This window comes from Chlorocebus sabaeus, chromosome 9 (assembly GCF_047675955.1).
Source record: "Chlorocebus sabaeus isolate Y175 chromosome 9, mChlSab1.0.hap1, whole genome shotgun sequence".
Taxonomy (NCBI): domain Eukaryota; kingdom Metazoa; phylum Chordata; class Mammalia; order Primates; family Cercopithecidae; genus Chlorocebus; species Chlorocebus sabaeus.
This window is the reverse complement of record NC_132912.1, coordinates 98,805,811-98,823,218: the sequence shown is the minus strand read 5'-3', so window position 1 is coordinate 98,823,218 and position 17,408 is coordinate 98,805,811.

Sequence of the window (17,408 nt, the reverse complement as noted above, 5' to 3'; positions counted from 1 at the left end):
AGAGTGACATTTAAATATATTAATGTGGTCAGATGTCGTGGCTTATGCCTATAATCCCAGTACTTTGTGAGGCTGAGACAGGAGGATTGCTTGAGGCCAGGAGTTCAAGACCACTGTGGGCAACATAGGGATCCCATCACTGCAAAAAATAAGAAAACATTAGCCAGGTATGGTGGTTTGCACCTGTAGTCCTGGCTATTCAGGAGGCTGAGGTGGGAAGATCACTTGAGCTTAGGAGGTCAAGGCTTTAGTGAGCTGTGATTATGCCACTGCATTCCAGCCTTGTGACAGAGTGAGACCTTGTCTCCAGTCGTTCAATCAATAAAAAAATACATAAAGTACGTGCCATACTGTGGTGGACATATGTGCGGGGGTAGAGAGAGGACACAAATGATCCTTCGAAAGGGCTTCAGAGATGCCATGACACCCGGAATAGCCAGGCTTCTTTGAGAAGGCGCTCTAGACAGTTTGATGGCTGTGTTTCTCAGCAGGAGCAGTAACATTTTGGATAGGTCAGTTTGCTGTACTGTCGTTATACTCTCTTAAGCATTGCAAGCAGCTTTGGGTCTGTGGTCTTTTCCCACCAGTTAGCATCAGTTGGAATTGGGAAGAGCAGTTGGCATCCTTCTTTAGCTGTGCTCATACAATATGACTTTATTATTTTCTGAGTTTCCTGTCCCTGCCATTCTCATTCATTTCCTTTCATTCACTGAAGACTTTGGCACCTGGCTTATAGTTACCCTCTTCTCCCCAAGTCCCACCTTTATGACGGTCACTTCAAATTCCATGTGGTTAACTAAACCAACATCCTGGTTCTCAACTGCTTGACCTCAAATTTAGTGACCTTTTACCTTTTCATGAAGCCACCCAGTCTCTGAATCTTATAATTATTTAAGTCAGCAGCTACACGCTTAAAAACTTAAAAATCTCTTCTGCTCTCTGCCCATTTTTCCAGCTTTTTAGCTGAATGACTTCCAGTGCATCTGTACTTCAGCTTCAAGAACTCCAATCCTTTGGCTGTGCTGTTTTCTCTCCCAGTCAGCTTTTACTTTTTACTTCCCATCACTTCAGTCATTACACTCTTGCACCCTTTTCCCTGTTAGACCTACCCAGTAAAACACAACCCTAGGTCAGATATTATGGTAATAGCTAACACATACTGAGTGCTTATTGTATTCCAGTCTTTTAAGTTTACCTGGATTGTCTCCTTTAATATTCTCAATGGCGCTGTTATCTCCGTTTTGTGCATGAGGAAAATAAGCTCAATTTCTGTCTACTGTCAGTAGGATATAAACCGTAGAAGTTTGCCTTTAGAAAATGTGCATTTAACCACTTACTTAGACTGTGTTTCAAAGCAGCTCTCTTCTCTGCTTCCACACTTGGACTGCTCTACTCTTTTCAAGACAGAGTAGGTTTTGCTAGGTGGAGAGTGTTGAAAGCACTCATCTTAAACCTTGGCTCTGTAACTAACCCTCTTGGTAGGTCTCCAGCCAAGCCAGAAAACAGATAAGGAGGGAAGTAACAGTGATGAGGTATTTAATGTCACCAGCTGCTTCTGGGTGTCTGTAGCCAGAGGAAGAAAAAAAGCTAAAGAGAATAGGCATCAGTTTGGAGATTGAGTGTGATGTCACCTTTGCCTGATGACCTACTGAACATTAGAGACTGAACTGACTTAAAATTGGTAGAATAGGCATGAGAGAGTCCTCCATTTGTTTGTTTGTTTTGTTGTTTTTAATTTTAGGTGAGTCTGAGTGATTATGTCATGTATATGTATGTCATGGCTGATGGGCTGAGGACCTCCATTGCCCTCTCTGAGGCTTGGCTCAGCTGGCCTGGAGAGATGTGCTGGGGATCATGCACCCTCTTGTTGCCTTCCATCTCTGTTTTGAGAAAACCACTCTAACTAGTCTTTGCTCTGGATTTCTCTGGGATCATGCACCCTCTTGTTGCCTTCCATCTCTATCTGTTTTGAGAAAACCACTCTAACTAGTCTTTGCTCTGGATTTCTCTCTCTAGATGTCCTTCCTTTTGTTCTGGATTTGTTGATGCTGACATTGTCACTTGAAGTGACAGGGTAAAGCTTTTGAGAGCTGATTGCTTCAGTTATTAGGTCACCTGCAGGACTCTCTAAGTACCGTCATGCATCACTTGACTGTGGGAATATGTTCTGAGAAATGTGTCATTAGGCGAATTCACCATCATACTTATTAACACACATATAGCTGGTGTAGCCTACTACACACCTAGATTACATGTTATAGCCTGTTGCTCCTAAGCTACAACCCTGTGCAGCATGTTACTGTGCTAAATACTGAAGACAGTTGTAGCACAATGGTAAATATTTGCATTTCTAAATATATCTAAACATAGAAAGGGTACAGTAAAAATACAATATGAAAGTTATTTTTGTTTTTTAATACACCTATATAGTGCAGCTCCATTTTAATCTTATGGGATCAGCAGTGCATATACTGTTCATTGTTGACTGAAACATTGTTATGTAGTGCATGATGACTGTACTTAATTTAGGGATTTGCTTTGACAATGGTTTTTTTAATTTGTTTGTTTGTTTTTGAGACAGAGTCTGGCTCTGTTGCCCTGGCTGGAGTGCAATGGCATGATCTTGGCTAATTGCAACCTCCGCCTCCCGTGTTCAAGCTATTCTCCTGCCTCAGCCTCCTGAGTAGCTGGGGCCACAGGTGTGCACCACCACTCTGGGCTAATTTTTGTATTTTTGGTAGAGACGGGGTTTCACCACGTTGCCCAGGCTGGTCTCGAACTCCTGTTTTCAGGTGATCCGCCTGCCTCAGCCTCCCAAAGTGCTGGGATTACAGGCATGAGCCACTGTGCTGGCCTCGACAATGGTTTTCATTTTCCTGTACAAAAAAACTTTCCCGTCACCATTCTTAGTCCCTTAAAGAGGCAAACTTTTATTTTCTAGATATTTAAAATAATACCAATAACTTCCTACCTTAATTTCAGATTCACCATAATTTCTGCATGTGATACTCACATAAATGTATTTCCACCACAATTTTGAACCTGAATTTAAGTCACTTGACTTAATTCTCACTCACAAGAGATAAGGTAGCCTCTGCTGGCAGGGATTTTTCTTAGAAACCCCCTTCTGCTCAAAAGACTTCTTAGAGAAAAATCACACATTGGTGAAAACTAGTACTATGACATTTATGTTCATGACTTTGCCTGGCAATTCTTCTCTTTCCCATTCTCCACAGGAGCTATTTTAAACTTCTGCTGACCTTAGACCCTTTCCTGTATGCTCACTAGATCTCCTACCCTTTCATTCTCAGCAGGTTATTTTACCTCCCATTTTCTCAGAGAAAATAGAAAACATAAGATGGAAACTTTAGCAAATTAGTGTGACCAAATCTTCAAACTTACTTCATTGATAACCCATTTTTTTGTCTTTTTTTTTTTTTTTTCTTCTGTCCTTTCCTCTTTGCACAGTGGAAAAGGTGATCCTCTTCCAGTCTGAGGCTCTGGATCTCTTCCCATTCATTCCTACTCTTTAGGATTTTTCTCGTTTTACTTAGCTATGGCTGCTTCCCACTTGCATTTAGCCTTTCTCACATCTTTTCTATCTTAGAAGAAAAAAATAAAACCATCCTACGCCAATTTGCCCTTCTCTCTTCTGTTTCATACCTCTCTGTCACAGACAAGTGTTCATGAAAAAGTTATCTGTACTGGCTGGGCGCGGTGGCTCAAGCCTGTAATCCCAGCACTTTGGGAGGCCGAGACGGGCGGATCACGAGGTCAGGAGATCGAGACCATCCTGGCTAACACGGTGAAACCCCGTCTCTACTAAAAAATACAAAAAAAACTAGCCGGGCGTGGTGGCGGCGCCTGTAGTCCCAGCTACTCGGGAGGCTGAGGCAGGAGAATGGCGTAAACCCGGGAGGCGGAGCTTGCAGTGAGCTGAGATCCGGCCACTGCACTCCAGCCTGGGCGACAGAGCCAGACTCCGTCTCAAAAAAAAAAAAAAAAAAAAAAAAAAAAAAAAGTTATCTGTACTGACTGTTTCTTTCCTTGAACTTCCTATTTATTCTGCAACCAACTGCAATATTTTACCTCAACTGAAATTACCAGTTTTAAAGGTCACCAACTACCACTTCATTTCTAAATCCACTGGGTATTTCTCAGACCTTGTCTGACTTGACCTCTGCTCAACATGTGACAGTTTATCCACTTTCTTCTTGAAATCTTCTTTTCCTTGGACTTCACTGACACCAATGTTTCCTGGTGTTAGATAATTTACTTCTGTGGTCATTCCTTTGAATGTCTTTAGGGCTTTGCCTTCATTCATTCTCTCATCCTTTTGTTTGTGTATTTATAAAGCATTTATTACATGCCAGGCAGTATATTAAGTACTAAAGACTGAGAATCTGAAGCAATATTGGGACTATTTCTTCAGAAAAATACACTCCCAAACATACACTGAAAATTTGGCATACATTTTCAAGCCTCTCACACAGTGTTAAATACATGCATATCACTGTGAATCTTGCTTCAGTGCCTGTAATTTATCTTAGCAGAAAGTTGTTTTTTGGAATGGAGTCTCGCTCTGTCACCCAGGCTGGAGTGCAATGGCGCAGTCTTGGCTCACTGCAACCTCCGCCTCCCAGGCTCAAACAATTCTGCTGCCTCAGCCTCCCAAGTAGTTGGGATTATAGGCACGTGCCATCACGCCCAGCTAATTTTTGTATTTTTAGTAGAGACGGGGTTTCACCATGTTGCCCAGGCTGGTCTTGAACTCCTGACCTCAGGTAATCCACCCGCCTCAGCCTCCCAAAGTGCTGGGATTACAGGTATGAGCCATTGCGCCTGGGCAGAACTTTTATAAAAATATTTTTTGAAACTGCCCCAATAGGCTTAAATTTTTTTTTAAAGCCCATGGAAAGTAAAAATGAAAACAGTTTTTCCCAGAAAAAGATTTTGCTACCATTGGAAATTTTCTTCAAGACATTAAGAATAAACAAGTTCTTTAAACCTAACATTTGTGAACAATCTACTTTTCCCTTTCTCCCTCCAACCCCTACTCCCATATGCTTCGATTGGTGTCATAAGAATACAATTCAGGAAAGAGACTTAACCCATCCATGAAAAGGAGAAAATGGAATGATAAGAGCTGATATCTTTACTTGAGAGTAGATTGAATAGGGTTCTAGCATCTACCAGGGTTCAAATGATGGATGGGATACCAACTTCAGAGAAGGGGTGCAGATGAGAAGTTGAGTAATTCCTCATTTGATGAAGTTATTTTTAGTGTCAAGAGAAGGAAATGGTCCTGGTGTTGATATCTTGTGGTTACAAGTAATAGAATATCTGCATTTTGGGTACTATCCCTTTATGCTGTCTATGCTTTACAACCCTCTTCCAAAATGGGTGGGTGCTAAGAAGATCCAGCCCCATCTTCCTCATGTAACAGATATTTTAAAAAAGAATCTTCTAGCCAAAGATTTGTTATTGGGGTTCTTTCGATCACTGGAAACAACTAGGGAAAAAAGATGGTGAAATTCATGTTGCTTTGGGGGCTATTTTGTAGGAGATAAAACATTTGCCAATGTTTTCACCCAGTGAATACATATTGAGCATCTACTCCAACAGAGGGCTTGTAAATGGTGAGTAAAAGCAGGTAAAACCCTTGCCCATAAAGCTGATGGTTTAGTGTTACAGATCATCAGTAGCCAGATAATCACAAATACAAAAATGCAAATGTAACAGGTGTTAGGAAGAAGCACAAGTTTCTATAGATCACCAGTAACCAGATAATCACAAATATAAAAATGCAAATATAAGAAGTCTATAACAAGAGAGTTTGACTTTCTTAGATTAGGGAAGTCTCCCTAAAGTAATGCTCAAGCAGAAATCTGAAGACATGAGTAAATCTTAACAAATGAAGAGGGAAAGAATGTGTGCCCCTGATAAAAGGGCTAATATATGCAAAGGACCTGTGATAGGAAAGAATGTTCAAATATAGGTACTAGAAGAAAGGCCAGTGGTCGGAGGGGAGAGGAGGAGGAGGAGATGACACTGGAGACCAGATTCGAATTTTGAGAAGATCTCCTTGGCTGCGATTGGAGCAAGGATTAGAGTGGGGCAGAGTGGATATAAGACCAGTCATCCAAGCATGAGATAATGGTAACTAGGACCCAGGTAGTGGGGATGGAAATTTAAGACATTGATCGTATTTAATACTTGGTCATTGGTTTTGAATATGAGTATTAGATTAGACCGTATATAATTGTTTGCTAGTATTTTAGCAGAAACAATTTGACTATTTCTTTTGGTATTGAAATAAGTGTGTGTATGTATAGAAATATATTTTTTTACCTTTTGAAAATTACTATATGTATTTATTACCCATTCAAAACATTCTTAGTTCTAAAGCCTTTTTAAATATTAATTCAGGGATTCTCATTGAATTGGTTGAGAGCAGAGACAAATGTTAAGCAAATAATTCATAATTTCCAAGTAGAATTTTACCAAACCATAGATCTAATTGGTCACTGCAGCAAAGTTTCTTCTTTTTATTTGGGAAGAGCCTAAATATATTCTTCCCATATACCAAAGGACAGGGGCAGTCAGTCCACTCCCCTCTACACAATCTTCAAAAGCGCCTAGAGAAAGATTCTGTTGTACGATAAGAATCAGAAACTAAAAAACATGGTGTGTTGAAGTCTCAACCCCCATTCTGCTGTCATGAAGGTTTAGAGGAAAGGGGTTGACTTAAGAGAGGCGGGGCAGGCCTCCAACTCTCCGGGTTAAGGAAAAGTGTTGTAGGTTGAGGTTGCTGTGAAAGAGACTGTGAGACAGTGATTTGGCTATAGGTGGCTTAATGGGGATGATTCTTGAGTGTAATGTGAGTGAGGGAGTAAAGGAAGCAGAATTAGGCAAAAGAAGGAGTTAGTTGAGCTGTGATGCAGTCACAACAAAGATGTCAGGAGATCCTGTAAGGGCACTCCAGAGCTGGGATGGCCCTTCAGAGTTGTTGCAAGTTGGGGCAAGGGCACAAAAGTATACGTACTTTTTTAAAGAGTCATGGAAGACTGTACACTGACGCACAAGCCACTCCCTCCTTGAAGCCTATTACATCCATTGAATATGAATAACTAAGCCTTACTTTTGAGAAAATTGAGTCTTGGACCCTTGAGAATTAATCCTCAAACTAAAAAGTACCTCTGTGATTTTAAAAGCAATTTTTATAACCAGGGTTGAGATTATTTAGCTTGTTTAGATGGGCTAATGGAACAGTCTTTTGTTAGTATTCGACATGATTCCCTTACTGACATTCATTTTATAACTGTACCCAACTCATTCAAATGCAGATTTAGATGTGACACTTAAAGACCTGTAAAATTGCCGGAAGAGGGTGTTTGTCTTTCTGAGTGCGTTTTCTGTAATAGTGAAGGTTTACTGAGTTTCTCACTTGAGTGCCACCAGCATGCTTTGAATAACAAGAATACTTACTATCTCTATACATATGGCTGAATTTCTAAGATGCACAGCTTCTTCATATTAATTGGTTTAGGACATTCATAAATTACAGCACCCAGGTGGGTAGGTATAATTAGCTGAAATCTTATTTTTTGCTTCAAAAATCGTGGTTCAGTAGCATTCACAACCTTAAGAGCACTAGCAGCTGTAGGAGCAGGAGCCACTAATATAACACATCTCCTCAAAAGATATGGGAAGTATAAACATCTTAACCTTAAGTAAAGAGGGGTGTCTGTGTATGTGTGTGTGTCTGCGTGTGTCTGTATTTATGCATGTGTGTAAAAAAATCTGAGAATATTCAGAAATCCAAAAGATAGCATTTTGAGGAGGGCACAATGAAATGTACACATATCTGGCAATATTGGAGAAGAATACAGAACATAATACAAAGGTATCTGTATCAGTTATAATGCTTTTGGCAGCAAGTAACAAATCGAGACTCCAAGAAGATTAAATAGTAAAATTAACTCATTAATGACAGGAACTCCAGCTATAGGGTAGGCTTTGAGGTGTGATTGCCTTTATTCACTGGCACAGTAATGTCATCAAGGGCACAGGTTCTTTGCAACTCTCCGTCATATTTTATGTTACAATTCGTGAGTGAAAGTATGTAATTATGACTTCAACATCAAGCCATTGCAAGACAGCTGCAGCAGTTCCAGGCATCACATCCAGAGCTGGCAGCATTTGCTCACAGTATTAGAAAACTTCTAGAATCCTCCCAGCGGAGTTCCCCAGTGTGTCCTATTGGCCAGATTCTAAACATGTGCCCATTTCCTTTTTTGCTTTTAGAGACAAGGTCTCGCTCAGTTGCCCAGGCTAGAGTGCAGTGGCATGATTATAGCTCACTGTGATCTCAAACTCCTGGGCCCAAGCAGGTAGCTGGGAATACTGGCATGAGCCACTATGCCCGGCTAATTAGAAAAGAAAATTTTGCGTGTACAGACAAGGTCTTGCTATGTTGACCAGACTGGTCTTGAACTGCTTTCCTCAATTGATACTCCCAACTTGGCTTCCCAAAACGCTGGGATTACAGGCATGAGCTAATGCACCTGGCCTCCTGTGCCAGTTTCTGAACCAAGTGCTGGCAAAGGAAATGAATAACTATTAGCCTTCTAAGTCATCTCCCTGTAATTGAGGGCAGGTTCAGCTTGCAATGTTGATGTCGGGGGAAAGGGGACATGACAAATCAAGCTTCTGTTCGAAGGGAAAAAGGAGAAATGGATGCTAGGGTAGGAAAACTGAATCTTCTGTAATACCTGTGTTGTCTTCAAAGCTCTTTGATTAGAACAGTGCACACCAAAAGTAAGGGAATGAATAATGAGAAAGCTGCTTCATATTCTACCAGTGGACCACAGAGTTAGAAAGCTACTGACCTAATAGGCTCATTAAGAAGTAATTCTTTTGTCAGATAGCGTTTAACAATATATTTGACAAAGAAGGTTAAAGGAGCGTAAATTGGCTACTAACAGAAGAAACTAGAGCTGTTTTGGAGTTGATGGAAGTTCACCTCATCTCTATAGCAATGGTTCTTAAAATATGGACCTCCCAAAATCTGAATCAGAATTTCCCAGGGTAACTATTAAAAATGCAGATGCATAGGCCCTGCCCCAGACTTACCTTATGAAGTTGGGGTAGGGTGTTAGGAATCTGCATTAATTAGCTCTTTGATTAACGCACACTGGCATTTAAGATTCACTGTTCTGTAGACTGGCGTCATGTATAACAATAATGAACTTCTTTCTTCGGTGCTACAAATAAACCATTCATGCTGGATTGGTCAAACAAAATCAATTTGTAACGTATATGAAGACTAGTGCCATGAGCTAAAGGCTCACTCTAAACAAGGAGCCCAGATCCTGAAATAAACTTATATACTGTACCACTGAAAGATTCTAGCAATGGCTTTCTTTAACACCCCTCCCCCAAGATAGCTGACTGTCTCTGTCATTCAAACTAGCATTTTACCTCATCCAAATAATATATTTATGTATGTAGGTTAGCATGAATGAAGTCTCTACTACTTAGCTAATGAGGGGGCTGTGAGATCTTCACTTTTTAGATGAACTTTCCAGAGTCACCTTTACATTTAATATTCTTATTGTTGCCCTATTTATTCCTTAAAAAAAAATCCAAACTTAGTGACCAAACAGTTTTAGGGTATTTGTAAACAGAAGTGTTAGAGGAGCTGTTAGTTTCTTTTGTTTCCACAGAGGGTAGGAGTTTCTACTCCAGTCTGTAGGGAGAAAGAGGAGTGAGGAACACTTTGTTTCTCAAAGTCCCCCTGAGGAGGGGGACTTTATATGATCTGTGAGTTGAGGATAAGGAAATGGGCATGTTTGGCTTCTCTCCCCTTCTGATCTTCACATTGGCAGAGCGGGGGCATGTCTGGTTCACTCATGCATGCAGGAAGTTTATCACAGTAAGGCTATTCTGGTAGGGAAGGCCTACAGTTGTCCTGCTCTGCCTGTGTCTGGTTGAGAATACTGAATTCTGTGGTAAAGTATCTATTAGGTCACACATTGAGATAACACATCTAAGGCATGTCCTTTGAGGTAGGTTTTATTAGTTCTAAAGCTGATACTTTGGTCTTCATCTGCCTTATTCTCATTTTTATCTGTGCATTGATTCTGACTTTTCTCCCTTTTTGGGGAGAAGAAAAGGGTGACATTTATCAGCCCCTTGGAACCTAGAGTAGAATCATGATCGAATTTCCCTGCCTCCAGGAGCACACGTGTGAGGTGAGGGAGCACGATAGGGAATAAGGCTGAAGGAAGATGATATGACTCTGGCTTCTCCTTAGAAACTGTGCTTTACTCAAGCTTTGGAGCTTGAGAGTGCCTTTTGTCAGGGACTGCAAATGTTCTCTGTCTTTATCTTGTCTTATAATTAGTGGGAGAAAGTTCATAATTATGATTTTATGAGCATGAATCCATTTGTTAACAAAAGTAAATGTCTCAATTGTGTATGATATTTTTGGAAGTCTCCAAAGATCTTATTTAGTATGGGCTAGGGAAAGTTTTACCCATCTAGTGGAATTCTTTTTCCATTCTCCACTTTATTACTCACCTTGCCCTGTCTGTGCCAGAGTCATCCTGAGGCTTCCTGCAGACGTCGTCATGAGAAGTCATGGTAGACACAGCATTTCCATATTGCCTATCCTGTATGTATTTCTTCCATCTTTCTTGTTATTGAAACCTCAATTTTGCTTGGGATAACAATTGCCAGCCTCAGTCTGTGAGTCGTGATTCATATGTGTCAGTCATGACCATCTTATTTCATTTTGCAAGACCCTCATTGGCCTTCTTGTAGATGTGGATGGTTATGTGACCCAGTTCTGGTGGATGAGTCATAAGAGGAAATGTGCTGGAGGCTTCTGGGAAGATTTTGCTTTTCTGATAACAGTGACAGATGTTTCTTAGCTCTTCTTGTCTTGAACATGGACATACTATCTTGGCTGCGCCATCTTACCTCATTCTTATGATGGAAAAAATAGACTATTCACAAAGTCTACAAAGAACACCAAGACACTGGGTGCCCAGCCATGTAAGTTTAACACTACCCCACACAGGTTTCACATTACTATAGATAAGTAGGGCTACTATTGAATATTACACAAAATAATCTTTTTACCTAATCAAAAATCTTTTTACCTAATCAAAAATCTTTTTACCTAATCAAAATTAAGTACATGATCCCAGAACCAAGTGTGCAGCTTACATTTAACCAATGGCTAACACATTGCCTGATGCATAACAGGCAATACTAGAACAGTATTTGTTGGATGAGGGAAAAGTGAATCACTGGAAAGACGTATGGGTGAATGAAGTGACTAATGAGCCCAAATACGACTTATCATGAATTTCTAATATGATGTAGTTTGGTTTCGTTCACAGCTGAGTACAGACAAAATTGTATTGTACTCAGCAATAAAAACAACATGGATAAACCTTAAAAACAGCATGCCAAATGAAAGAAGCCACACTCAAAAGAGAACATCGTGTATAATTCCATTTGTTTGAAACTGTAGGAAAGGCAGACTTATTTCACGTTGATAAATCCTCATCTCATGGGTGCTTCTCTCAGTGGTTGCCAGGGCCAGGGGCTTGGATACAGGGAGGATGGAGTGGGAGGGGCACAAAGAATCCTTTTAGGGTAGTGGACATGTTCTGTATCTTGGTTGTGGTGGTGGTTGCATAGGTGTCAAAAGTTACTGAGTATGTGCATTTTATTGTGTGTAAATTATACCTCAATAAATTTGAATTTTCAAAAGAAAGCTCACTTCTTCAGGACCAATAGTAGGGAGGGGCACTGATGCTGAGTGTCACTGGTAATTCATGCAGCCGTGAGAGATCCTCATAGAACAGGATGACAGAGGGGAAAAGGTTATCTGCCAGACAGATTTTTCTGAGTCTACAAGGAAGTGGCCTTAGACCAGGTCATTTTTGTAGGTTCCTTGCATCTTTATAGGCTCCTTTGTAGGCTTCTTTCTGCTTGAGCCAGGGAAGGCCCAAATTTTGTTGTATATCAAGAGTTAGAAGGTTCTCGTGGAATGAGGTCTTTAATACTTGAACCTCTGGATTTTTTTAAAACGGAAAAAAAAAATCTGCACAAATACCTACTAAGGCTTTTATCTAGAACCTGCTCTAAGATATAATGAAGTCAGTCTAACTTTTGATCTAAGAAGCTTTTTTCCCTAAAAAATATATTTTCTCAGTTGTAAAAGTAATCCTTTCGAGTGATTCTCCTGCCTTGAGTAGCTGGGATCACAGGCGCATGCCACTACGTCCAGCTAGTTTTTGTATTAGTAGAGACGGGGTTTCACCATGTTCGCCAGGTTGGTCTCGAACTCCTGACCTCAGGTGATCCACCCACCTCGGCCTCCCAATGTGCTGGGATTACAGGCAGCCACTATGCCCAGCCTGCATTTGTATTCTTGCACATTCTGCCTTTGAGGTTATAAAATAATTCTTCCATAGTTTCTTTTTGGTCAGAATTTAAATGTTTTATTCATTTATTTAATTTTGTTTTAAGAGACGAAGTCTCACCCTGTTGCCCAGGCTGGAGTGCAATGGTGAGATCATAGCTGACTGTAATTTCCAACTCCTGGGCTCAAGCAATCATCCCATCTCAGCCTCCCTAGTAGTTGGGATTACAGGTATGCACCATCATGGTTGGCTAATTTTTAAATTTTTTGTAGGGGTAGGATCTCACTGTGTTGCTCAAGCTTGTCTTGAACTCCTGGATTCAAGTGATCCTCCCACCTCAGTCTCCATAGTAGCTAGAACTACAGACACGTACCACTACACCTGGCTAATTTTGTATTTTTAACAGATACGAGAGTCTCGCTATATTGCCCAGGCTGGTCTCGAACTCCTGGCCTCAAACAATGCTCCCACCTCAGCCTCCTAAAATGCTGGGATTACAAGCATAAGCCACCGTGTCCAGCCTAAAACTTAAATTTTTTGAGGTGTGGAATCTAAATTTGTTTTTCTAGGTGGCTACCCAGTTGACCTAACTCAATTTATTGAGTAATATTTGTTTTCCTCTACTAATTTAAGATACAACCTTTATTGTATCATAAATTCTAAATGTGTTTATTTTAGGAATTTCTATTCTGTTTCACAGAATTGTCTGTCAACTCATTTGCCAGTACCACTGTGTTTTATTTTTTATAGATTTATAATATATTTTAAAATGTCATGAGGCTTTTCTATATTCATTATTCTTTAAAATTTTTTTCCTAGTTATTTTTGCTTATTTAGGTCATTTTAAAAAATTACTTTGTTAGATTGTGTTAAATTTATAGATTAAGGACAATTGACATCTTTATAAAGTTTACACTTTCTATAAAAGTACATCGTATGCCTTGTGCAACTTTCTTTTGTGTTGTAAGTATTTTAAAGTTTTCTTTCTGTAGATCTTGTGCATGTCTTATATTTATTGCTAGGCATTATATCTTATTTTGGTGGCCATTATAATTGAGTATATCTTGCATTAAATCTAACTGGTGGTTTGTATATGTGAGAGCTATTTTAATTGTGTAGCCAGCTAATTTACTAAATTTGCTTATTGTGTGTGATTGTTTTTCAGTTGATTACCTTGCATTTCCAGGTATACATTGATTCTGCAAATAGTTGTAATTTTACCTCCTCCTTCCCAATGTTTAAACTGTATTTTATTTTCTCTTGTTTAGTTGTATTGCATGTGTAGGTAGGTATTAGTTTTTTTCTTTTTCTCTTTTATAATTCATTTTTACTGCTTTTGTCTTATTTCTTTCCTCCTGCTTTTGTTTGGTTTCTTGTTCTTAGACTTTTTCAGTTGGATGTTAGTTTTATTCTGAGCATTGCTTTAGTTTTATCCCAGAGCTCATGATATGTAGAATTTTTGTTACAAGTGATTTTCTGGATACTTTGAAGTTTCAGTTTCAGTTTCTTCTTTGACCCAAAGATTATTTGGGTTCTTTGGTCCTATTACATATTTCTTTTTAGTCACATTTTCATCAGAATATGTCTTCTGTATTAATTCTACTTTTTGGAATTGATACTTTTTTTTTTTGGTGGATTAATAGTTAAGTTTTGTGAAACTTCACATTAGAGTTTGATATTATCCAAGAAAACTTACAGAAATATAGTCAGTTATTAGTATACTGTTGTGTAAAGTGAAATCCAGTAATGGATTGACCTCATCTAACAAAGGCCAAAGTGGAAGTGTTTTTGCAGTTTGGAAACCGCGAATTTTATTTTCACTGGATAAGCTGCAGATTAGTTGGTAGCTAGCAAAGAGGCCAGCAAGGGTATTCTGATCTCAGGCACCTAGATGGGTCAACAAAGAAAGCAATTGCAGTTATCTAAGGACTCTTTAGAAGACAGAATTTTGTTGTTGGCATGCATGACAGGCTATCTCTGTACATCCGGCAGTATCCTTTGTTTTCTCTGCCATCTTTGTTATTCCAGGTCTGTAACATTTCCTTCTCAGAGTATCTTAATATGTGTCCATTAGATGTACCATAATGGTATGTTAGGGTTTTGTATATCCTTGCTTTTTTTGTAATGTTACTGATCTGTCTTGGACTTAAAGAAATAAATTAGTTTCTTACCTACCACCCATGTTTTTCTTTTTTCTTTTTTTTTTTTTGAGAAGGAGTCTTGCTCTGTCACCCAGGCTGCAGTGCCGTGGCGCGATCTTGGCTCACTGCAAGTTCCGCCTCCCGGGTTCTCGCTATTTTCCTGCTTCAGCCTCTGGAGTAGCTGGGACTACAGGTGCTGGCCACTGCCCCCAGCTAACTTTTTGTGTTTTTAGTAGAGACGGAGTTTCACTGTGTTAGCCAGGATGGTCTCGATCTCCTGACCTCGTGATCTGCCTGCCTCGGCCTCCCAAAGTGCTGGGATTACAGGCGTGAGCCACTGCGCCCGGCCCCATGTTTTTCTGTTATTTCTCTGTATAACCTTTATAGTTTTTGGATAATATTGCTACAGTTATTTGATCCAGAAGTATTAATAACTCTTCATCCTTATCATGGACTGTAACCCTTAGCATTATAAAGTGTTCTTTTTAAAATCTGGTTTAATACATTTTGGCCAAAATTCAGCCTTGTCTGTTATTAAGATCCTTTCTTTTTGTTTGAGTTTTTCTGGTATCTCTTTACTTATCCATTGATCTTCAACGTTTCTGAATCATTTTATTTTAGACCTGTCTCTCATACAACATAGATTTGACTTTCACTTTGTGATTCAGTCTGAAATTCTTTTTCTCTTAATAGTTGATTTTGTTTTCATTTATTGATTTGATATGTATGGACTTAGTTCTGTCAGATTATTTTGTTATACTTTTGCTATTTATACCTTTAAAGTATATTTTACTATATGGACAGTTCGCTTTGTTTTCTTATTTCTTTTAATAATTAGAAAGCTTTGTGTTTTTGTTCCTGTACTTACCTTTGTAATACTGATTATATAATACCTGTTTTCTGTTTAGCCAGTATCTCAGTATCTATAATTCACTTTTATACGTAATAACAGAGTTAGTATATTTCCTTTCCTTTATTCTATCCCTCAATTCTACTAATTTTGTTTTCTTTCTTAGGGTTTACCTTTGTACCATGAAATATCCATGTACCACTCTTACTCAATTTGTCATTATTGCAGAAAGCTTTCTGACTCCCATCTCCTCTCACTAACCTATTCTGATATGGTCAGATCATTCTTCCTAAAACCATTTTCTAAAATCATTATTCTTTCTAAAACCAGTCTTCCTAAAATCATCATTCTTCCTAAAATCACCAGTATCATATCACAAATCCTCAGCGATATCTCTGACCCCACAAAGACTGTATTCTCTTCTGGCTTTCAAAACTCCATAACCCTTTGGGAGGCTGAGGCAGGCAGATCACGAGGTCAGGAGATCGAGACCATCCTGGCTAACACAGTGAAATCCTGTCTCTACTAAAAATACAAAAAAAAATTAGCTGGGCGTGGTGGTGGGTGCCTGTAGTCCCAGCTACTCGGGAGGCTGAGGCAGGAGAATGGCGTGAACCTGGGAGGCGGAGCTTGCAGTGAGCTGAGATCGCACCACTGCACTCCAGCCTCGGTGATAGAACAAGACTCCTTCCCAATAATAATAATAATAATAATAATAAAATAAAACTCCATAACCCAACCTCATTCTACTCACTCAGCCTTATTTCCTCTACAATTTCTCAATGAGTCTGCCTTCACTGTCCAACAATTGAGCTGAGAATATAAGAAGGGAAGGGCTTCAGCCAGGCTACTGCAGTCTGCTTTGTGCCAACACTAGGGGTGATGACTGCCCTAGTCTAGCTGAAGCTTTTCCCTTCTTTCTACACCCAGCCCAAGTCCCAGGTTCATAAAGCCTTTAGAAACTCCCCAGAAACTCTTTAGAGCCTAAGAAGCTCTTGAGAATTGGAAGATGTTTACACCCAAGTTCAAGGATTACTTCCATCCCATTTCTGGTCTATGTAAGGGGCTTCTGTTAACTGGGAACTCAGGAACTCTCAAAGCAGCACTGCTCTGTTTGTAACATTCTGGCCTTATTCATTGAAATATGAGAAACTTTGGACCACTGCCTTAATTCTGCCCTTTGGAGTAATAGGACTTTTCACATCTGGGAAGACAAGCATTTTACCCTTCCTTAAACTTCAGATGAAAACACCACCAGTTCCTTCAGCTGTTACTCATGTAACATGATTCCTGGACCCATCACCAGTTTGTGGCAAAACTTGGGTTTATCACCATTCCACTTAAAATTTGGTTCACAAGACTTTTGTAGATATGATCTAACCAGTGCTGAATCTGATGGGACTGTGCCTTCCTATGATCAGAGTACTCTACTTTTTAAATCAACCCAAGGCAGCATTTGTTTATTAGTCACTGCCTACTTTTGGACTGCGTTGTTTTTGTTTGTTTGTTTTGTTTTGTTTTGGTGGTGGTGGTTGTTTTGAGACAGGGTCTCACTTTGTCACCCAGGCTGGAGTGTAGTGGCACAAGCTCACTGCAGCCTCGACCTCCTGGGCTCAAGCAATCCTCCTGCTTCAGCTCCACAAGTAGCTGGGACTACAGGCACACACCACCACGCCCAGCTAGTTTTTGTGTTTTTTGTAGAGATGGGGTTTTGCCAAGTTGGCCAGGCTGGTCTTGAATCCTGGGCTCAAGTGATTCACTCACCTTGGCCTCCAGAAGTTCTGGCATTACCGGTGTGAGCCACCGTGCTGGCCAATTTTTTGTTACCTACGTCCCAAGAGCCTATGATGTACTATCATACTTCAGATCCCTATCACATACAGGGCCATAAGATGAGTAAGACAAAATCCCTGCTCTCAAGAAACATATGTTCATTCTATGTAATACCTAACCACGGATTTTCAGAACTGCCGA